Here is a 25202-nt window from a genome sequence, read left to right as displayed (position 1 = left end):
AATTTTTCCTATGTTTTCTTAATGAATAAGTAATAATACAATTTTTTTTCTTTTTATATTTAATCCTATTTTACAGCTAATTTTAAACTCTTGCTGAGCATGAAGCTGATACTTTCAAACATCTATCCACAATAATTCCAGTGTCTTTGGACAAGAAAAACATTTCTGTCTATGAAAAATGATAGTTTAGAGACAGTCATCAGGCACTGTTTTCTCCTTACACATTACTTTGGTTTTTTTCCATTTAATTTGACTTGCTGCATTACAAACCAGTTGCTTAGTATCACAAGACCCTTTTACATGACTTAATTGTCTGGCCTAGTGTGCTAGTGCCAGCCTAGAAAATGTGCTCCTGGTACTATGGTGCTGCACTGCAGCTCATAAGTCCTCCAGCAGCCACAGCTGTGGCAGGGCTTGGCATTTGTTTGGCTCTGCCAGGACACCGATGGCTCAGTGCTGGAGGATGGAAGACGGGTTTTGCTCTTTTGTAATTCACAATTGGGGACCACCACATTGACTTCCACTGCAATTTTTTCAGTATTAGGAACTAATTTTGGTGCTCATGTCTGGCCAATTTTGTGATAAATAGCTTCCAATATCTTTGATCTTGAGATCTGTAGTGTAGCAGGATGAATCTCTTGAGTGCTGGAAAAAACTGTGTTGTGTCTTACAGAGCAGCTAACAGCACTCTGAAACTTTTGTTTATTGTACCTACTCAGAGAAAATTAGTGTGCTTTGAAGAGGTAAGGCAGAATGGATGATTACATATGCTATTAGTTCTCATTTGCTTAACATCATTTCCTAATTCACACCTCTAAAACTTTTCACAGGACCTTTAAAATACAATCAGTTTTCCTTGCCTATTTCCTAATAATTCAAACTGAGTGCAGAACCTGACACGCAATCAGGCTAATACAGGTCAATATCCATTTTCTTTCAGTTAAAGAGGAATTTTAACACAGTGATACGAGCTTTGGAATCACAAACAGCTACTGTATATCTATCCATCTGTTTGCTGAACAGGAATGGTGGAGACTGACTCAGCTGCCTTTAGTCATGCTGAATGAAACCCACCACTGTAACTCACTAATCATTCAACCTCATTCATATCTTTTTCATTTACATTTCATTCATAAATATAAGACTTAAACACTTTACAATTTGGTGCGATCTCACTTGGGAAAATGGAGAGGAGAAGATATTCTTCTCTAACTAGAAGAGTTTAAAATATAGCCTGTGAGATCAAAACCAAGCCCTACATAAAGTGCATACAAAAAGTCCTGAAAAAAATTACCCACTTGCGTGCAGAGGGATCTTCCGCTCTGTTTTTAACATCACACAGTAATGGAAGTTGATGGCTAGAATCTGCAAATCAGTTCTGCACCCAGCTGAAATTGCCACAAAAGCTTAGGATGCCATGAGGGAAGAAACTGTCAGAAGCTTGCCTAAAGACCACAGCGGATATTTGTGAATAGAACTCTGAGATGTCCAGGACATAATTTTACATCATCCAAAAAATGCCACAGTCCCCCCAGATGATATAGCAAATTATTCATGCATAAACTTAATTACCCATATGACATTTATCACAAACATCTATCTGCATTCACTGGTTATGATAGCCTGAATTCTGAGTTTTTAATATTGCTATGATGCAGTCATTAAAACAAATTAGGGACAGAAAAGAATTAAAATTGCTTCATTTTTTTTACAGCTAAGGTAGTTTTTGCTTTGGTAACTGTTTTCAAGGCTGAGTGACTGAGATTTTGCTGATGCACCACTCCATAGAGGTGAATAGTCTACCTGAAAGTGACTGACTTAATTCTGCTGGATCATGGTTTACAGAACATGGATAAAATGATTAAATTCAATTTGTTTCTAGGTTTCAAGGTATCATTTGCTTGTGTCTGGAAAGAAGATGAGTGCTAGAAACCAAAAAGGAGGAAAAGACCCATGGCAGACAAAATGATTGAGATGAATGGTGGACTACAAATAAAACTCTTATAAACAGTTGCACAGAAAACAAGAAATCCAGAAAAAAGAAACTAAAAAGAAACTAGGAGAGGACTTCCATCAGGTCCAGATGTGCTTTATTGTCATACTCACCTGGCTCCTTTTCATTCTATTTCACTGCAGGTGGGTGAAGGAGCTATGACAAAGTTGCATATAAAGAAATAATTGACTGTGAACATGTAGACAGGTTTAGGCTCTAGGGATACTAAGCAAATACCTATGAAAATCCTGTGAGATTGCTCAAAACAATTGAGCAAAGTTGACTAGAAGAGAGTGATGTCTAGTCCAAGAGCTATGAACCCCAGTATAACTAATTCTTGTGACCCCTTAGTTGCCATGATTTCCAAGGCATGCATGTGAGGGACACATTATTTATTGGGTGAGAATACTAGGACTTGACCCTTAAACATATACACTATATAGTCATACTGTATTATTCTACTAAGGTAGATTCTGCATTTTTGCATAACTTTATTTATGTTCATTTATTGTTTGAAAACAAACAAGGTCTTACTTAGAGGAGTTGTCCTTCCTTCTTCACTCTCCCTTCCATGCTGTTGTAATTCAACCCCTTTTTTGTGCCAGTCTCTCTATTAAACTGAGCTCTTGTATTAGGTTCAATACAATTTGCACAGAAAATGAGACTAACTATCCCCTATGGTTTGGGTCATCTGAAGGATAACATCTATTGGAAGAACTGTGTGAATTTTACCTATGGAAATAGTGAGGGGGGAAGTTTAAAAGACTTTAATTAATTTGCATCCCTAAAGGTGAAGAGTTAGGCACTGTTGAGAATTAGAGAGTTAATGTGACTGTGAAAGCTACATGGGATGATTTGGTGTGTCATATTGAATTATGACAGCCTATATCCATGTCAAACAATGTATCTCAAAGGAGAGGATGTGGAAAGCCAAGGACAATTTCTAAAGGTACCACCATTATCCCTGAAGTTCCCACTTCAGAGTGGATTTTAAATAAATACTAAATGTTCTGAGAAGAAATGCAGCCAAGAAGGAACAGTTTGGAACCAAAATATACAAGGGCTCTGTAACCACAGAAAACTTCTACAGATTGTTAGGGGAGAGATAGTCGAGACACCTCCACCACATGCTTTAAATGGTTTTAAGTCTTTTACAATGACATCATTCTTTCATTTGCATTGCATATAAGATGGAAGATCAATGCATCGGCATCAGTGACTGTGACAAATCTTTACACACAGGCACAGCCTCTTGCAAAGAATTTTGTGCTATTGAAAATTCTGAAAATTATATATAGAGCAGGAGTTCTTGCCCTTCCAGAGATTATTGTGGAGCCACAGGCTGCTTTATGCAGGCAATTTTCTGAGGATAGGCACAACTGAAGATCTCATGTCAGTTGAAAAATGAATTTAGAAAAACCCATCTACATGAAATTCTGTATGCAGAAAAGAGCAACAGGTTATTCTTAGTGCAATGATGTTCATCTAAAAGATTGCTAAGGATCTAATAACTGTCCCATCTATCCTGATAAATGTCTAACCAGAACTCCTCCTACCTGACCTTTGAAAACAGCCCATTTTTTGTGATAATGCCATCTTCAGAAAGACCCATTATTCACCTGCTTGAATACTGTATAGGCTGGTAAGGTTGAACAGTTCATTAATACTTCCAGTCTTGCATTTACATTGGGCATAGATAACCTGAGAATCCAATGCAAGAGATCGGTAGACAATCTGGACTGGGCTGCCATGTGCTAAAGGATGTGTTCTAGTTGCAACAGGAGAAAAAGTAATCATCCTGTCCATCAACAATACAGGTAATAGTGCAAATACAAAGCTGAGGAAAGGAGCTCCTTGATTTAAGCAAGTCCATAAAAAGGTACAAGAGAGATACAAAAAAGATACAAAAGATATTTGACGGGACCCATTGGTAGACATGCAAGCTGCAGTATATTACTTTGGCATGAGAGTAACTCAAGCAACAAAATGATTTGGTGATAAGGGTGCTAAAAAAGGTGCTCACATCTTATCTTAATCTTTTTTTCAACTGTTTAACAGCTAGCTTTTTAATGGCAGCTGTCTTGCAACCTCTGCTATGATCTATTTTGCTCCAGAAGTACAGACAGGGTAAGGACTACCATCCCTGTGCTGTGCTCTGAGCTCAGCATCTTAAATTCAGTGAATCTGAAGTAATATTCAGAAGAGAAAGCTTTAGTATTTGTCATAATACCATATCTAATCTAATGTAAGAGGTAACTATGTAATTTGTTATATTATTTGTTATATATTATATTATTCTTTTTAAATACTACACAACTGGACTAATATTCAGTGCCTGCAACTTCTCCTTGTGTTCTAGGTTAAAAAAAAACCTTCTTTGTTACCTCTTCAAAAATTGTCTTCTGAATTTTCAAGAGGTTTATCGTTGTTTAAAATTTTTTTTTGGGAATCTGTGATAAAAATAACTAGAAGCACAGAATTTCCTCCTTTGCACAGCTCATTGCATCAGAATTTTCTCTTAATCTTTTACTTGCCACTACAATTTTGTTTGTCATCTCATGCATGAAATGGGCACTTTGCATGAAACATATACTTGCAGTATCTATTATTTTATTTTTGTCCTTTGTGGTTTTTTAGTGCTCACTGTGTCTTTGGCCTGTTTACACAGATGGAAAAATCCCCAGTGTCTATATTTTAATCATTTATTAAAGTTTCTGAAATGGCTAACCTGCCTAAGTTTGGACTAGGGATATTCTGAAGTCTGTGATATATGTCTGGAAATAGATTATTCAGACACTTAGTTCAGATACTGGATTGTCTGTACCTGTACAGCTCCATTTGCTTTCAAGGGGTAGCACTGGGGACACCTGAGCTCTCAAAGTAGTCCAAGGCCTTTCTACCATGCACACTATGCAGCCTTGGAGGTGGAGAATAAAATAGAATCTGGATGTGAGCAAAATAAATTGATCAGAATTATAGTTCTTCTTTAGTTCTCATTTTTAATAGAATATCTGTGACAATTAGACTGTTTACAAAAGTGAAAGTCTGTTAAAATCTGGTTAAGGGAAAGGATTGGGAGAGTCACCATCTCCCTGATACTGCAGCAAGCTTTACTCCAGCCCTGAACTAGGAGAACTAGCAGTTCTACTGCAACAGTATTGTTGGGTCTGTGACATCAGCCAATGCATTTCATTTTTTGCCAGAGAACTCAGTCTCTGTCATTTCACTCTGATACACTGAGAGCCTACATTTGTGTGATATTGTGCTGCAGTTTTAAAAGAGGAGCTGCTAGATGAAGTGACTAAAAGTGATCTCAAAAAGAGGATTCATTTGGGTCATTACACTGTGACAGGCACTGTGGGTCAAACTGGTGCCATCAAAGGTGAAAAACAAATGGATTAGTCTAGTGCCCTTTGCATCCATAACCATCATACCAGATGTCAACAGTTCTACATTTAAGCTGAAGCATCTTGGATACAGTTTCTTCCAGTTCCTGGAGTGACATACAGCGGCTCCTCTAGCAGATTTTAACAAAACCTCTTGGGACTCAGAGCATCTTTTTTTTTCTTTTCTGTCGATTTCCTTATAAAGCAGGGAACATTCCTCCTGCATCTTTCAAATCAATACCAAGGCAGCAGGGTGATCTGCATACAAATCGACGTGCAAATTTACACCCTGTCTGACTCAGCCAACGGGATTAAAAATCGTTCATGAAACAACAGCTCCCTGTAATCACATCCTGAAATCACAGGCAGATTTCAATAATAACTCAAGCATATAAAAGCCTCTTGGTTTCATATGTATTAAAAATAGTTTCTTCTCATTTTCTACCTTTTCCTTGAATAGTAATTTCCTATTTTTTTGAAAGCTTTCTGGTCTGTGTTTTATCATCCATTCTCCAAAACCCCCATCTACTTAGTGACTGGAAAGATTTTTCCTATTAACCGAAATAAAAGCCAATTGTTTATACCCCAATCTGATAGCAGACAGGATTTGGAAAAAAACCTGAGTCCTCATCACTTCACCACATATCGCAGCCACTGTCACCAAATTGTCACTAAATTTTGATGTACAATGAGCCTGGTAGTTATAATTCTACTCTCCGTGGACAGTTGCCTACTTCAGAAAAGCCATCGGTATCCTATTTAACATCTTATGAACAATATTCAATCTTTAGTAGGCAAAGCAGTTAGGCTTCCTCACTGGGCTGCTTTGATTTCTGCTCAGATTATGACGTGACTGTGTAATTAAATGTAGTGCCTGCTGTCTATTATTACACTGCATTTTTTTTCTGGTTCACAGATTCATCTTGGTACAGTGTCATTTGCAGTTATTGTGGAAATAGAGCAGAGAAAAAGGGCTTCTCTGTAAATTGAAACAATACATAAATGCAAAAAACCATACTCCATCCTGCAGTTCCTTTTGTCCAGGAGAGCTGAAACAGAAGTCAGGAGCTGTGAACAATTTTTGTCTTTCAGTGACAGGGCTGTGAAAGACCGATTCCAGTCGGAGTTCTTGATCGCCTCATGGGGACGATCTGTCATCATTTGTCAGGGGTGATTCCTGTGTTCACAGCTTTAGAAAGAGTAGTTACTGACTGCAGGTATAATAGGATGCATGAGTTTAGAGGGCAAAGCAAGGTTTTTGGCAAACATACTTAATAATCACTGCAGAATGAATTCAGTCTGAAGTGCCTGAAATCTACTCGTATCTTTTTAGTTACTTAACCATTTCAGCACTCAGAGCACAGTTCTGAAACTCAGCACAAACTCCCCCAAAATGAAATGATATAAAAAGCTACAGTGTGTTAAGTTTTCTCCCATTACTTTCTTTTACACAAACATAGTTATTAATTAAGCAATCTGGAAAAGCATTACTTGTAATAATTATTCTTTTACTCTTTTTTTATTAAAGGGGCAAAAAATTGGCAATCCCAGGAGAAAATATTTGAGAAGATACAAATAGACTGAGTTGCTGAGAATGGATGAGAGTTTTGCTCAAACCAGTCACCTTCAATGCAGCACTGGGGATCAGCACAATGGTTTGGTTTCCCTTGTGCACATAGTAAAACTGGCCTCGGCATTCATCATATATCATGTGCAACAGGCACAATGCCTGTGCTTCTTGAGTGTTTTATGAAGAATATATCTTGCAAACATCCAAATTCAAAGCAGCTTGAAACAGTGAAATGAGTTTGAAAGCAACTACCAAGTGGTTTCTTTTCCATTACATATATTGCTGCCTGCTGGCAAAGAGGAAGAGTTTCTCAGCCATGCCATTACCTCCATTGTCATTACTTAATAATGCCATTATTTGTTTTTACTGCTTCCACAGTGAGCAGCTGGGACGAGGCAGGCATGGGAAGAGGAGAGTGGGCTGTGTAAGTTGAGAGCTGTGGTGAGTGAATTCCTCTTAGAGCTGCTGGAGTGATGGTCTGAAGAGAGGGGGTACAGTACTTACTGGTGCCGCTGAGAAGGAATATTCCACGCAACATCACTACCTCTAAATGTCATCCAATCCTACTGCTGGCTGATTCCTATCAGGAATCAAATCTGAGGCTGACAAAAGGCATTGCAAAGGAAAGAGCTGGAATGTGACTATTTGCTGCTCTCAATGGTCTGCTGTCCTCATCCACAGCCTGCTTTGCTCATGTCTTTGGCCTAGGGCTCACAGGACCCCATATGATGAATCCACCCCTTCTCAGTGAATTAGCAGCAGCAAGGAACAGCATCTGATTGACTTGATAGGCAGTACATTGCTCCAGTGAATTAAAATTATGAAGAATGCTTTAATGCTAAAATTAATCTGTCCTGAGAAGCTATGTCACAAATAGGGCCCTAGGCTTGCAGGTCTTAGATGCACCAGAATCTGGGGTGCAGAAGTCATAGAAGAGTTTCAGTGTAGTTTTGCAGCAACACAGAAGGGAAAAATCAGACAGTACTAACTGAAGTGCTTACTTCTTGTATTTGATAGAATAATAAAAATATTTTTATGTTAATATGTTCTGTAACACCTTTAATTCTTTTGCTTTATAAAATGACTTCTTAAATCATACTTATCCTGTGAGAATCAAAGAGAAAGCAAGTAGGTCTGCTTAATGCATGGACCTAGCAACTTGCCTGTTTAGAAACGGCCCTCAACAGAGGCAATCAAAAACATCCTGAATGAGGTTGTAGTACCTCATTTTGATTTTCTGACTCTAGCTATTCATTCAAATGGACTCCTTATGTACTGAGGTCACCTAAAACGAAGACTGGAAAGTCTCTCCAAGGAAATTTATTTTTTGCACCTAAGCAACTACTTTTCATGTTTTCAACACATGCTCTTCACATACTTGCATGTTCAAAATACACAAACCAGACTGACTCTCATGACTAAGCTATATTTGCCTGATACAATTTTTTCTCATAGAAAAGGGCTGTGGCTATGAGTACGTTATGGCAAACTGAAACTCAATGATGTTAGTGCTTTCACATGTGCACTAAGAACACCTATCCATTACCTAAGGTAGGACAAACAACACCCAGCAACTTCCTGTTGCTACACTGATACTTTTTGGAGATGCTGAAGAAGAGAGGTAATACAAAAATGCAAAGTGTTTTCTACTGTGCAGATCTGTGGATTTACATGGCTACATCATCCTGGCCTTTAATTGAGATCTCCTTTCACTGGTAGAGCTGGAGGCAGAACTTTTGGGATGGTGAACATGAGAAACTATGAAATGTGGCAAGCTCTTCTTGAAAACTGTCTCTGCTAATAAATCTTGGTAAATTCCAAGGGCATTGAAGCTTGATTGCTAGAGTGGCACCTGGCATTTGGCCCATGCCAAATAGCAGCTTCCCAAATTATTCCTGAGCTTTGCTTATTCCAATAAGCAGTTTGCATGCAGCACCCTGTTTCAGAAGCTCACAAAATAAACCAGCATAGGCATGGGACATCCTTTGCCAGTTGGCATCAGTATCTGGGAATGTTCCTATTCACATTACATTTACTACCATAAGATGTAGCTGGAATGCCTGATGCACAGGGTGTGTTAATGAGGGACTGCAGCCTTCCTGGTCCCTTGGCAGTTCTGCACCTGTTTAAAGCAGGCACTGTGCATCGTAAAAGAGAAATCGTAAAGAAAACAAGGCATGGAAATGAAATGATTTCTAGACTATTTGGCTTGCACCGCTTAATAAACTCAATTTTGGAATATCTGCTTTGGTGCTCATTTTCTGGCCAGGGAGATGTAAACATGCAATCCAGCCTCTTTGGGAACACATGTCATAAGACATTAAGGAGGCAACTGGACAAATGCCAAGAAATATCTATAGGACTTTGACAGATATGCCAAATAGCAAACATCACACTTGCTAGTCATATTCCCTTGAGTCATCCTGTAACTGGGCTGTGAAATTGTGTGCCAGTGCTAAAGGCTGTGCCCACCTCCTTAGGTACAGCCAGGCAGTGAAAGGAGGGAAACGTTGCTTACATCCTCCCCATACTGGACTACTGCTAAGCTCTAAAATATCACCCGCTGACAAGGTGGGCCAGCCTGACAGACACATGGACTGGTGCTTGACATTGGAAACTCAGTCTCAATTCAGAGTGATACATAAATGGTGGCTATCCCAGGAGAAAATATTAATGTCAGACACAAAGCTTTTCCCTCCTTCCTCTGAGGAAAAGACAAGATGCTAGATGGAGTATGCCAAGGTGAGATTTGGCCTGCAGGCCACCAGCCTGGCTGTACCTGTTTAGAACTTCCTGAGGGCTACTCCAAACTGGATTCCCAAAAAGCCAATACTGTCATATGTTGTTTAAGCCTAAATCCTATCAGCATTGTGGCACAAAGATCCCAATTCCCCACCAATTTATCAGACCATGGTCAAGACTGTTTTATTGAATATGACAATGAGGCATGACTTTGGTCACACCAAAACTTCATCCCCTCCCCTATTACAGTAGAAACTCTGAGATTGGAACCTGGGAATGAAATGAATTACTGACAAAACAAGCAAATGAAGTAAATGGGATAGAATGTCTCTATTTCAGAGTTGCAGTTACTTATGATACCTGCAATGCATCAATGAACTGTAGAGCAATGCTTTACAAAAGTTATTAAGATTTGGTAATATGGGAACACATGATGATAACCACTGGGAGAGATGTGCTTAGACCTGGGGTGAGTCTGTAATGTCATTCCAGAGGAATAAAAAGCACTGATGCCATAGACTTAAGCATTAGAATCTACATGGTTCTATTAACTCACAAGAGAGAAAAAATTGATAAAATGCTGTCATTAGGATGCTTTTCCTTAAGTAATTTGCAAGACCACAATTTACATGTGATAGTAAAATGAAAAAAACATTGATTTATACAGAGGTTTTATCACTTTGAGCTAGATGTGTACAAATCACCACAGTTCTCCTATAAAATATCACAAGTTAATAGTATCTCTGGTGTAAAAGCCATCTTAGTGCCACGTAAGAAACCAGGATAAATTTAGATTTCTGATTAAAACAGCAGTTGGTATTAGGTATACAGGAAAATTTGTAAAGAATTTTTCTGATGGAGTGTTGAAAGTACTAATTTGTATGAAGACTATGTATTATGAACTTATATGAAGATCATGCATAGTGCATATTCCTCTTTCTTTCTTGTGAAGCTAATGCAAAACTAATTGCTGGAGAGGTGCTTTCAGAAGAGTAAGGCAATGGCCTAGATAAGGAAACATCACCTGGTCAGGTATATTCTAGCCTTGACTGTTATGAACAAGCAGTTGAGATTGCTTTATGAATCACCAGCAAATTATAATAAAAACCAGATTTAATACCAAGCAACAGTATGACAGAGTTCATTGGCAAGGTTCACTCTACTGCTTACTAGGTGGTTAAGGCACACCAAGGAAAAAAAAGGGCTACAAACAAAATTCAGTCAATGAATCTAAACCGAAATTAACCAAGAACTCTGTGTGTTTATGTGTGTGTGTGTGTAACAAAAGGATAGCAGTAGCAAGAATAAGAAGAAATATGGCCTAAAGACTTAACAGCACTCCAGCTTAACAAAACTTAACTTATAACTTAACAATTTTAGCAAAGGAACAAGACTTTACCAGTGTTTAACTTAGGCCTGAAAAGAACTTATCAGCTAACTCACTTAGATATATAAAGTACTCAAACCTCTAAGAGAGCAGCTTTTCTCCCATGTCTGCCATAGCATTTGTACCCTTGTAGGCACACAGACATAAAGAGTCAGTGCAAGGTACCTGTGACAAACTCCCTGGAAGGCAGTGAAATGCTCACCTTGGATGCCTTTGTGTCTCCTGAAGGGCCGAAGGCCTGGGCCTCGAGGAATGGGGGTTTCAGCCCGGGATCCATCCTTGTTCAGCAGCCTCTGAGTACAGCAAACAGGAGCTCCCTGGCTCTAGGAGCTGTCCCTCAGGGGGAGGTGGCTCATCACCCTCACTGCACCCAGGAGAGCTCCAAAGGCCTCATTTTGGATCTCTGTCCACAGGCCGCAAGTGAGGGCCTCAGTCATAAGAATGTTTCACCCTGGCCACCGTTTGGGCAACTTTCTTTGAAAGTTTAAGAGCAAATATGTCATGCCATTCAGGCAAGGAAAATAGTTTCCAAGGCTGTTCATAATAAAAAAAAACAGGAGCTTGTTAGGTAGCAGCAGTTTCTGGGAGCAGACGATGTTCCTGAGGCACTCAGGAGACGCTGAGCCCAGGTGCTGCTCGTCAAGGCTGAGGCCTAACGAGCGATTCTGGGATCCTGGTGTGGCCTGGAAAGGGGGAATGCTCCTCCACATTAACAAATGGGTTCTTTAGCCTCTGATTACTTTTTCATACCACTGAAAATCTGAGATCTGATATTGTACCATGTCTGTGTTACAGGGTGCTGGAAAAATGTGTCCTGTCTTCCTCACAGATCAGACTGACAGAGCAGTAGAGGCAGAAGAAAGAGCTGGTAAGGCTGGTACAGGCATGTCACAGCTGAAGTATCACGTTTCAACCCCTTGGATGTGGGTAACACAGCACACATACCAGTCTTCCTGTTAGTTTGAAATATATGCCTTTAAGTCCTGTGTTGCATTTAGGCAACATCAATTTGCCTTGTGACTCTGTCAGTCAATGCTTCTATCTGCAGGATTGTGAGAGAGAAATCCACTGGGTACAGTGCTCATTGGCACTTCTGAAAAAACCCCACTGCTTTTGAACCCTAGCCACTGTAGGGTTTAAATTGGTGCAATCTGGCCAGACGACTGCAGATGACAGACAGGCCAGACTATTTCAGTACTGTCACAGTTTCCATAACGCTATTCTGGATACACACTGTGCTCTCCTAAGTGCAAAGTAACTCAATCTTATGCAAGACAGCAGTCAGAGTGAGTGGAATAAAGGATACTTGAATTATGACTTTCTCTGATGCTACATTACATAGGGGGAAATTGAGTAGTTATTTAATCTTATAAGTGTCAACTTCCCCTTCTGTGACTGTGCAGTATTTTCCTTTGCAAAACACTAGAAATCTTTAAATAAAAAGGACTACCTAGTCGTAATTTCCCCCATATAAATGCATATTCATGTCCAAGATAACATGAGATTAGTAAGTTTCTTGGCCTTTTCTCTGTACATTGAATGAATCAGGTAGCCTTATATTAGTGTTTGGTTATACACAGAAGATATGATAATATATGTATTTAGTCATCATGCTATCAGAGTCAGGATGGAAGGCAAATTGAAATGTTCAGCACTTTTGTATATGAGAAACACAGACATTGCCACATGCTGAGCACAGTTATGTTTCTGTTACAGGTATACTGGATCTGGGAAGAAGTGATGTCATAACACCTGCACCTATAGAAGCTGGATTTAAAACTCTAATTTATTCCAAAATTTACTTGTTTAACTTAGTCCATAACACAACTGTAGTGCCTGTGTTAGGAGAATTGTATCTCCAAGATCTCTCTATAAAGAATAGGGTGATATATAAAGGTGATATAGGTTGGATAGGGTGAAATATAAAGTAATTTAGGCTACTTTTACTTTTTCACTAATCATAGAAGAAATCTCTGGCTATAAAGGTTTTTACCAGGCTTTAATTCCATGATGATTTAAATAGAGATAAGTTCAAATCCCTGGAAAATTATTTCCTCCTCCTCCCATGTTCCAGCTATGATGCTCATCTGCCCCTCTGGTGAATGTGTTCAATGAGTGAAACTAGGAAAAAAACTATTTTTAGAGAAAAAAAACCAAAAAAAACCCAACCCCAAACCAACCCAAGAAGTAGCTTTCCATAAGTTTCATTTCCTGTATGGGATAATTTTGCAATATGAATTGAGGACTTGGGCTGGCCCCAGAGATTAGTCAAGTGTGATTGTCTGGAGACAAGAATACAGATCTGGGACTAAGAACAGGATCATGGCAATGCTAACTTACATCTGCTTTTCATCAGGAATGTGTGGATTTAAATAGAAAACAGAGATTGTGCACTGGAATTGAAAACAAAAGATGCCAGGGAAATTCAGAAGCTGTAGATACCTGCAGAATTTCAGGCCTAATTTTGGGCTTGGCTATAGTTATGTTTATGAGCAAAGACAAGCTTTACTCTGTATTCAGATTTGTGCAAAACAAGTGCAGAGTGAGTTCAAAACATTGTCATATCAGAATGGAAGCTGTGTCTAATTAATTTCCTTGGTACTGTAGGATAATTTTCCATTGCATGCTCAACAGTATTATGTTCAATTGTGAATTTTAAGTAATCTATAATTTTGGGTATGTGGTTTTTGTAAGAAAAGTATTCCAGAGCTCCAAACCACTGCTGATGGAAATCCTTTGAATGATCCTTTATTTTCCTTAATTTACTCTTAATTTTTCTATTTACTACTTTATCAAAAGTGGCAGGCATATTGATGGGAGATAATGAAATTTTAGCAAGCTTTTATCTTATCTAGAGGGAATGATAGCATGCAAATCTAGCTAATTAATAAATCAAAGCAAACTACAGCTCCAGGTTTGCCAGCACAGCGTTCCTTGCTAACCAGTTCTCAAGAGCAAATAAGCTCTGCAGCTGGAAAGGTGTTGGAAGTGTAAACTTCTCATAGCACAGCTGCACTGTCTTAGGAATGGGAGCTGTGTCTCAAGTCCAGACTCCCCAGGGTTTCAATGCCAGCTCATGTCTGGAGGAAGTCATATGGCTGGCAGGCTGTAGATGAGGCAAAGACTGAACTCCAACCTGGAGGCTTGAACTCCAACCCAGGCAAGCAAGTTGAGTCACCTGGCACAGTGAACTGAAGCCACAATCAGTCAGACATAAAAATGAAGTTCTACAAATGATTTCTGGGTGAGAGGAAGAGGCTGAAAATGTGTTACTTGCAACCTATCCTCAAGGTTAAGGAGAGCTAATAGACACTTGTAAGCTGCAGTTGTGTCAATAAAATATTTCCCGAGGTAGCTCATCAACTGACTCAGCAGATGAGAATTTAAAACTTCCTTTATTTGCAAGAATAAGAAGCAGCACAGCCATTATCTCACTAAATTATGTTTTTACTGGATCTCTTTCAATTAAGCACATTTCCAACAAGTCCATTCCATTTTGCACAATAATGCTCCTTAGTGCATATGTTATGGAATATGTGAGAAGAAGGACAACCAGCAATTTCAAACCTCACCTCACCAAAGCTTCCAGTAATATCTAGTAATGGCTTACTCTGCTACTCTGCCTCTCATCACAAGGGACATTGAAGCCACTTAAGAAAGCAGGGAGAGAAAATGACATCACCTTTCACCAAAATGCTGCCACTTGTGAGGACAAGCACTCAAGTGGCAAAGAGAATGATGGCAAATGAAGAATTCTTTCTGCCATGAAAAGCAGAAAAAATGGAAACTACATACAGCATCCCATCATGAAGACCATTTAAAACACCACCCTTCCCTCTATCCATGGGAAAATTTCCATTAGTATTTAATAGCCACAGAATATCAGGGGGTTTCTTGATTTTACTTTCAAATTAAAAAATGACTCCTGGCAGCACAATGCCTCCTAAAAAATACCAGAGACCTTTTTATTATTAACTTGGAGTGGAAATTATTATAATTTAATACTGCAGAACTACATCATGCAAACCCCTTAAATTTCACTGGAAGTTTCTATCTAACTACTGACCCATGTTGTGACATCTCAAAAAATCGTAGACTGAGGCAACATAATAATAATGCTACTTGGCACTTTACATCTTTAAATAACTATGGAAATGTTAATTAATTTTCACAACAGCCTAGGGAGTAAATATTTTCATACTGATTTTACAGATTAAGGGGATGAAACATAATGTGTGGACATGACTTCTCTAAGGCAATCTATCAAATAAGTGTCAGATGTAGGACTAGAATTCAAAGATTCATCAGGCTTTTAAACAATGGTGCCTGGGGCAGCCACTTATTTATTTATTAAAAGTAGCTTAAACCATTTACAGATTCTCTTTAATATGCTATTGTACTGCGTATTGGTTATTTAAAATAAAAGCTGATTATGAGGACTTGTTTTGTTCTATTTTTACAAATAATTTTTTTATATTTCAGCCTAAATTTCAATATTCTTTTCCATAAAATTAAATGCAGAAATCAGGTATGTTAAAATATGTTCAGAAGAGATCAGGATAGTGTATTGGAGCAGAATTCCTGTGTCAGAATAGGTGTGTCAAAATTGTCTTTCTTTCCACTGTTTGGCTGGTTCTTTTCTTAATGATATTTAATTTTTATAAAAGCAGATTGTACCCTTTAGGCATGTTGATTTGTTTTTTATTTTATTTTTGCTTTGTAACAGTAGACAGAAAAAATTCAGATGCATCTTTAAAAAAATTATTATTATCCTAAATCTCCTGTACCCTAGAGCTCCAGCATCTTTTGGAAAGCTTTTTAGTACACCAAAACAAAAGGCTCAGAAATATAGCAACTTGTCCAACAGATCAACTCAATGGCCAAAATGCAAAGTATTTGAGCAGATAAAAAACGTAATTCACCAAGCAAATACATCTCAAAATTCATATTAAATACAAGGACAAGAAATCAGATAAGACAGATGTGCTACCTTACTGCACAATGATGAAAATTTTTTGCCTGAGATAGTCCAAGATCAAATCCCAAAGCTAAGGAGACCTCTTCTTCCTCTGCTTGATCTTCTCCCTTCTTAAGTATCTGAAGTCTAGTCTAACAGAACTAAGAGATAATGTTTTGCTCATGCTACCCTACAGCACATCTAGGAAAACACACTTTGTAATACAAAAAGCAAATGATCCACTTCCAAAATAAGCACTACTCTTTCCAGTCAGTGTCCCAGTTTTGTCAGTCTTAAGTCCCTGAATACACTTGAGAGCCAAGACTGCAGAATTCTCCTGACAGTATTAGGGCCATGCAAAATCAATCTGTTTCATTTTCTCTTATTTAGAAAAGAAGCTCTTCAGCTTCATCCTGCAGAGCATTCACTCATCTATGCCTAAACAGTGCATTTCACTTCCAGCTCACAAGAATTCATTTCATTCACTATTTGAAGACTGAGCCAGCTGAATTGAAAGCTCTAAATTTTCCTATGAAAGAGAAAAAAAGAATTTCTATAAAGTCCTTTGGAAGGAATTCTGGTAAGAATCTGATTAGGAGCCCCACTCCAGATTTTCTAGAACTCTGTGTACATTTTAATTCTGTTACAACTACCAACATACAGTATTGTGTTCTTTACACTTGCTTATGGCAAATATCAGAACCATTTTGTTTTGTTTGTTGGCACGGTGTTTTCCTTCCCTGGTAGTGAGGAATGAGGACTACCAAGGCCCATTAAAATATGGGATTCCCTCTCTCCTCTGACAAGCAGAGTGTCTCAAAGACCATAACACAAGCCTTCTGCAAGAAGGCATCCCATATCTTATTCAGTTATGGCTCCTCCATTAACCCATGCGCAGCTGATGATGCTCTGCAATCCTCTAGAAATACTTTCTTGAAAAGACCTTTTCCTTGCAGTATCTGTTTCCTTGCAATACTCTGTTTCCTACGCTTTTCTATGGTGTGGTTATGTGCTCTTTGCTGTAATAAAAAGCCATAAAATTTTTCACTTTTTTGGTGGCTACTCTTCATATAAATATCATGTAATATGATGGGAATCCACAGTATGACAGAATCCACAGAATGTGCAAATGTACCTCAGTCCCAGTATAGGGAACTGTCTCAAGAAGCAATGAGCTTTGGATGCTTTAGGTTTTATACTTAATTAAATTAATTCTTCAGAGCTGGAAACAGGTCTTTTTTAAAAATTGTTGTTTGCTTTGCTTTGTGATTTTCTAAAGGTTTGTTTCAAAGTAAGTTAGGTCAGAGCATTAGTCACTGCTGTCAGCTTCTGTCATCTTTGTTCCCCTGTGACAGGATCAGAAGGCCTGTGTGCAGTCGTACCTATCTCTGCCCTAAACATGCATCAGTGGTTACCTGAAAGGCTGTGGATGAGAAACTGCCATCTCCCCTTGAATAATTGTAACAAGGAAGGAGGACACTGTGTGCACAGGTTTGACAAAGGATTAACCTGTTTCCTCTACTGTAAAGTTGTAATGGGCTCATTCATTACTCACAGAGCTTCATGACATGTCACATGTTAGGGAATGATGCCTCTGGTTCATTCCAGGAGGTGAATGGTTAGGACAGAAAGGATGGGAGACAGACAGAAGTGCTGGAGGAGGAGGGCCAAGTTAGATAATGATAATTAACGCTGATATAAACTGGAATAACAATTAACTGATTTTAAGCAGTGTTTTAGTGCTATGAAAACATTAATTAACCTTAAATTACCATTGTTGGTAAATATCCACCAGTACACTATGATTTGCCCAAGAAATCCACATGATTTGAGACAGCAAGAAAGAAAGAAAAAAATTGCTGGTTGCAATATGCACATATATTTGAAAAATAAAGCTGTGCAAAAGTCATTCAACCCTATGGTTTATGTCTTCACCATGCTGTAAATGGCTGTGGTTTTGGGGGCTGTCAGTTGCACAGAATGGAGCCCTGGAGCAGTGGTGAGGTGATGCTGGCTGGGATAGTCAGTCAGCCTCCCCCAGTGCATTGTCTCCACTCTAGCACAGGCAGACAGCATGTGTGATTGCCTACACTCCACTCTGGCAGCCTCCCCATGTCAGGAACCTGGCCCATTTCCCTATGCTTAAAATTTAATCAGAGATTTTACTGCTCATCAGCAGCTTAACGGGAGCAGTTAGAACTCTAAAACTTTGCATATTTTGGCTTAATTACCACTAACAGACAGATGCCACTTTCAAGCACTCTCCTTTCCCAGCCCTTGCTCCCTGCAGCTGCTCAAACCTGGAACATAAATTCATTGGTTAAATAACTGATAAGAGGCAAAATGATTAGGGATTAATGGGAAAGACAGAAATCTCCTTATTTCTCTTTGATGTTTTAATTTTGGTTATCTCTGCTAAATTGCAGTCTGTACCTCCCAACTGGCAAGATAACAACTCCTCTTTTCCCTCCTTTAAAGCAACAAGTAAACAGAGACAATATAGAATGGAAAAGATCTTGAAGTGTCAGGGCTTACTGCTACCATGTGTGATTCATGTGTATAAGCAAGTAGAATTACAACACAATAGGGGAACAGCTCCTGATGCCCCTTCTCTGGATAGACTGTTTCCATTTGTTCCTTTTTTGGGTGCTGGCTTTCTCCTTTGATAGGGGAAGTAAAGCAGCAAATAAGCAAATAAGCAAATTGTTGTTTTAAATACAGTAAAAAATGTCACAGTGAGTCAGGAACAAGAATTAAAGTGCTCATGAGTGATGATGGCTGTACCTGGGACAAAGGAGCTCTATTTATGTGGGAGAGACATTAATATCCTACTTTGTGATTTCCCATTACTTCCAAAAAACCACATTTTAAGTGCACTTGTGTTGACTGAAGCAATAAGGAAACTGGTGCATTGAAAGAGGAGCCCAATGTTCCACTTTTTAAGTTCTCCTGGAGGAATGAATTCTGCCTGCACTTCTTTTTGTTTTGTGGAACTATCCCTTGAAATGGAGGAAGAAGAAATGCTCTTCTTGCGGATCTGAATATTCTCACTAAGGATTAAAGGTTTTGGAAGGCAGAGCCTAGGATGCTGTTTGTTGTCACTTATTTATAAGGTAACTTATGAGGTTAAACTAGATCTTGGGTTGAATGTCTGCACTGATATCTGCTTTTCTCAGAACAATAGTTAGCTTTGGATAGAGAAAATTGTAGTGAGCTCATAAGAAAAATATTAAGTGAAAAGCCGTTGCTAAACTAGCACATGGGTGGATGCATGAGCAAGCACAGGATTTGTGAAACACAGATTCAGGATTTGTCAGTGTCAATTGAAAATTTGTCATTGTCTCCTAGAAAACAAAGTTCATACTTTTAATGATTTTTTAAAGAAATAATACCACTTAGAGGAACAGATCCTTTTATGTCCATAAACTACCTCGGGGAGAAAGGAAAGAAAAAAGCCAAAAACCCCAAAGAAGCACTCAACCATGAAATCCAGCAGAACTTTCAACCAAATCGCAGTCAAAACCTGATTCCCAATCCATGTGGGCCTACGATCTTGCAAAAAAAATTTTCTTGCAACAGTTCTTTTACCTTGGCAGAAACCTGAGAGAATAGAAAATGAAGTTAGTTTTGTCTGTTCTGCCTGACACGTTGCATATGTGGAAGAAAATAGACAACAGAAGTTCGGGATTAACAACCCATGAAGAGCTCATTAGTACATCATGGGACAGATCCTGGTTTCCACCATGCTGCATTTGTTTCACCTCACTAACTCAAGAGAGGAGATACTGCTTGCATCTTGCCAATGCAGCAAAAGTGGCTTTCTGCACTTGTTCACCTGCCTGATTTGAGGGACACGAAGGGCAAAGTCTCAAACGGAAATAGCCCTGATGCTGTCCTGTGTTGATGTGTAAGCAGCAATGAGTCAGCAAATAGAGGTCCAGTAGATGGTGCTCAAGACTGCAGCAGAATCCTAGGTTTTGTAGAGGGTGCACTTCAAATGTTTTTTACCATACAGCTCTTTCAATCCACCTCTTATTCAGCCACCTCCCATTTATACAATGCTTTCAAAAGGGCTTCTCAGAGCTCCCAGACATTAGAGGCACCCCAAGACTGGTCTTAACTTTGACAGAGTCAGCATAAATCTGACTAAAATTAAAAAACCAAACTGTTTTTCAGATGCTGTAGTCCCAGTAAAAATTGAATATAAAAGAGGATCTTAGTATTTTTAACTTCTAATAGCTCAAGATTTCAGAGAAGGGCCTAGGGTTTGCACAGTAATATTTAACAGCCATTTTGTCTCTATTTTTTCTACTTTTCTGGATTTATCCCTGCCCATTGCAAACATATTTTTAGAAGCAGTAAGACTTTGTTCCTTACTCACCATGGCAACTGGTGGCTACACCAGCTTTACAGCTCTCTTTTCAAAACTTGGTAAGGCTGACTAAAGGTACAGTAGAAGTCTGTATTTCAGAGCATAATGATCTTTGTGTTGCATAATTATCGCTTTAGACTTGGCAAAGTATGTAATTTGTCTCATTGTATAGAGAAGAGTTTGGTTTTGTTCTTTGAGTGATCAAGAGATCTGGGTTCATTTGGTATGGCCACAGACTTACTGTGTGACCTTGACTAAGCTGCTCAATCTATGGCACCTTCATTCCTGTTTGTCATGGGAGACACTTCCCTACCTTTCAAGTTGCTGGAAAACTGGACTTATTAATGCATGTGAAGATTTCTACAACTGCAATGATAGAAGCACTTAAAATGTCACAATACATTTGTATATCTTTCCAACTGACATCAGGTAAAGTCATTCTTTGATAGAAAGGACATAGGAAAGTTTAAGCATTTCAACATACCTGCGATATCACAAACAGTTATTAATTTCCATATGATTCCATATATTTCATCTCCAGAATGTTCTCCCTTCAATGAACAATAGAGCCTGTGAATTCTGCAGCAAATACTTGTTCTTCTGCAAACCATTCTTGGGAGTTTTATTTTTAGATATGGGAATTAAATGACTCAATTTTCCCCCTTGTTGTCTCCTATCTCAGCAAGCAATAAAATGTCAGCACTGTGGTAGGTAAAGGGAGGGGAAAACACCTCTATTGACTGAATAGAGTTATAGCTGAATATTTTCATGAACATTCTACTGGTGCCTTAAGCACAATAAACACTGCAGGTAAAAGATATCAGAGATAACAAAAACTGAACTGAATACAAATGAAATCATTCATCGGGTGGCAAAATACCACAATTCATACAGGAGAGCATTTTAAGCTTCAGCCAGTTACTGCACTTTATTTTTTCAAACTACTTTTGGCAGGTTCAGATAGAAGATGAATACAATATCCAACAAAAAATAAGATATGCTGCAGTAGTCTACCCCAGTCACTGAACTTAAATCATGAAGCATAGTGATTGAAAGATTGTTCTACGATAGGTTTCCCAATTTAGGTAAGGAATATAATTAGAAGTAAAGAGGTGAATTGCAGCTCATGTTCTGAGTGTTGAGCTTGGAATACAGGAGGTATCATCAGAGTATTTATCACTGCTTTAAATAAAGCTGGAGTTTCCATAACCCAGGGCTGTGGTTTAAACCTAGCCAGTAACACAGCTGCTCAGTCCCTCCTGGTGGGATGCAAGAAAGAACAGGAAGAGTAAAAGTAGGAAAACTCGTGGTTTGAGATAAAGATAGTTCAATAGGTAAAGCAAAAGCCACACACACAAGTAAAACAAAACAAGGTATTAATTCACTACTTCCCATGGGCAGACAGATGTTCAACAATCCCCAGGACAGCATGGCTCCACCACTCCTAATGGTTACTGGGGAAAACAAATGCCATATCCCTGAAAGTCCCTTCCTTTTTGTTCTTCCCTCAGCTTTATATGCTGAGCATGACACAATATAGTCTGTAATATTGTTTGGTCACTTGGGCTCAGCTGTTCTGGCTGTGTCCCCTCCCAGCTCCTTGTGTAACCCAAGCCTGCTCACTGGTGGGATGAGATGAGAGGCAGAAAAGGCCTTGACTGTGTGGAAGTGCTGCTCAGCACTCAGCAGTAACAAAAATATGCCTGTGTTATTAGCTCTGTTTCCAGCATAAAACCAAGACATAGTCTCCAATACCAGCTATACTATGAGGAAAATTAACTCTGTCCCAGCTGAACCAGAACACCAAGCCAGACTGAGACTCCAAGTAGTGTGGCCATGCTGAAAAAGTAGGTTCACTTAGGGCCTCTGATTATATATAAAGAATGTTGAACTTTTATATACTTAAAATTGTCTTCATACCCTGCTTTTCTTAAGTCTAGCCTCTCCTTAATACCTTCTCATCTACTTTTTTCATGCTCCTTTCTAGCTGACTGTGAAGTCAGCAGCAAAGAAAGCAGCAAAACTCCCTCAAGCCTTTTCTCCAAGAGTTATATAGGACATGTGCTTTCTCTGTCTAGTTCTCAGCTCTCAAACTGCTTCAAAGAATTCAGAGCATCTTGCAGGAACTCCCAGCCAGTCACCTATATCTTTCATCATATCTGCAAGCCCTTTGGTTTGACCATACAGATCACAGGTCTAGCCTCCCTTTAAATGTTACCTAGATGGAAAGCAGACCTTGTCCTTAGAGTCTGAGAGTTGATGAGGTATGTCAAGAGCTGTGAAATTTCTTGTCTAAAAGCCTGACCTAACCTCTTCTCTTTCTTTCATGAACTTCAATTTAGAGATCAGAACAGAGCTTTCCATATGTCTGATGGCATATATCTTACACATATACTTAATGTATTACCTAAGATTCATATATTAGATATTACATATCTATATATCTATTGTCTATATCTATATCTGTATGTTCATCAGGTCCTCTGATGAAGTTGAGAAACAATTATCCAGACAATATAAAATGCAAGAATTTCATATGGGGCACATCTAATGGCACTAGTAACTCTTTTCCCCAAAGTCTGCATGCAGTCAGGCTGCTGGATGGCTTCATTGAGCTCAGTCAGGCTCTATGTTCATGATCAAAAGAGTAAGAAAAAATAGCTAGGAGAATCACCAAAGATTGCCTGGTGAGTTAATAAGGATCCTGATCACACAGCAGGGATGATAGGGGGTAGGGGGGCTGTGGAAGTCTGCACAGCTTCTGCCTTCCAACTGAGCTGTACTCATGGAGTGTGTAATTAATTGTTACTGTTCATTTATTTGTACAATCAATGAATTTTCAAGTGAGTGCCACCCAGTGACAATCTAACAATTGACATGAGACAGCAAAGGCAAAGTTTCCTTCTGAATAGCAAAAGGAACTCCATTTCATTTTTAATTTTTTCAGGTCTGCCCAGACTTGCTTGCTCCAGTCTTCTTAGGCTACAGAGGAGTCTTCTTGCCCAGAGGTGTTGTTTATGTCCCATTACTGGAAATGTTCAAGGCCAGGTTGGATGGGGCTTTGAGCATTCTGACCAAGTAGAAGGTGTCCCTGTACAGATAATTAAATCTGAATCCAAGGACAAAGTTGTGTGTTTCTGAGATGTGATATCAATGAAAAATACCATGTAAATAAAAGCACATATTGTTGATTGCCCCAGTTTGAGACGAGTTAGGAGGATTTATCAAAGTTGTCTTTTCTGATTTGGACCTCACACTCCTTATCCTTTACAAACTTTTCCTTTTCCTTATGTTACTATCCTACCTTAATGAGGCATAGCCTTGACTTTGCATAGACAGAGACTTTTGGTAGATTCTGTTTCTACTTCTATGGGATTTTTTTTTCAAATGACTTTGAATGAACTTCAAGATTAAATGAGCCAGAATTCTCTTCTCCATCCCTAACATTTTAGTTATTAATCATTCTATTTACAGCTGTTTTAAACATAGGCTATGATCTAACTTGGAGTTTATTGTATAGATGAGAAGGGATGTTGTGTGTGTGTGGGTAAGCACACAGGCAGACATTTAGGAAGCTGTGAAATCTCCATGACCTTCAGTGCAAGTTTCTCATGCTGAAGCAGCAGTTTTCTACAAAAAATCTGCCTAGTTTAAAACAAAATCTCATTTCAGTCTTCCTTAACTTAGGTTTAGAATATTCATTTGTCCTTCTGGATTAGTTGCTGATGAGGCCTGAGGTATTTCATTTATCTGAGCCTCTGCTCCCTGTCTGTAAAAGACAAGAACAAAGAGCCTTGCCTTTCTGCATCTGGTGCTTGAATGTTTGTGTCCTGAATCAATCATCCAGAAGCTGAGAGCTGTAACTGAGATGAAATGGGCAACTGAGTAAGAGAGAGAATTAGTTCATGAGCCTGCTGGAAATGAAGGTCAAGATTTCTTTCCAAAGATGCACAATTAGACACAGCAATTTCTATGAAGAGAGAAACTGTTAAGGGAAGCACCTTTGACATACGCACACAGAATGCCACTTCCTACAATGTTGTATGACTCATGAGTCAATGTTCAAGAAGCTTTTCCCTCCTGCAGAGCAATGAGTTTGTTATCAGCCTGCACATCTCCTAAAATATATTATACTGTGTAAAATTAATACATGCTGCCTTTTTTATTACAACTCACTATTGATTCTGGCTTATTTATAGCATATGAAAATAAAAATCCTGTGGACTGTGTCCTATATGTAATTACTTCCAAAGCCTTTTATCAGTGCAGAGAACCTAGCTGTTAGAGAAGCTGTGGGTGCATTTCCTTCAGGGAAAAGATAATCACTTTTTATTCCATTCTAAACCTAATTCTTGCACTATATCCTCACTGTAAATTGAGATGACAGACAGGAGCTGAAAGATTGTCAGAGCAGCTGCCATAATTTGCTGACTTCCAGCAATAAATGTTCACCTGAAACACAGTCCATAGACTTAAACTGAAAGGGCCCCATGAAGGAAAAAAGGGAGGAATTCCGTAGTGATGGTAGAGAGGAGCAATAAATCTCACATGACACAGAAGCAGAAAAATAATGACTTTCTCCATAGCGTTCAGTCTTTACTTTTTGTATTGATTATTAGGTCTCAACCTTTTATGTAAGTTCCTATAGTTTTAATATCCTTAATGTGCTCCCCATGCATTCACTAAATTGCTTTTCTGATTCACTTTCACCTCACAGCACCTGTAGGTAAGCAATAGCTAAACATTTGCAGAGCTAACCCTGCTGTCGTGTTACTGGATTGCCACTAATCTGCAT

This window comes from Molothrus aeneus, chromosome 6 (genome assembly GCF_037042795.1).
Source record: "Molothrus aeneus isolate 106 chromosome 6, BPBGC_Maene_1.0, whole genome shotgun sequence".
In the NCBI taxonomy this organism is placed as follows: Eukaryota; Metazoa; Chordata; class Aves; order Passeriformes; family Icteridae; genus Molothrus; species Molothrus aeneus.
This window is presented reverse-complemented; position numbering follows the sequence as displayed.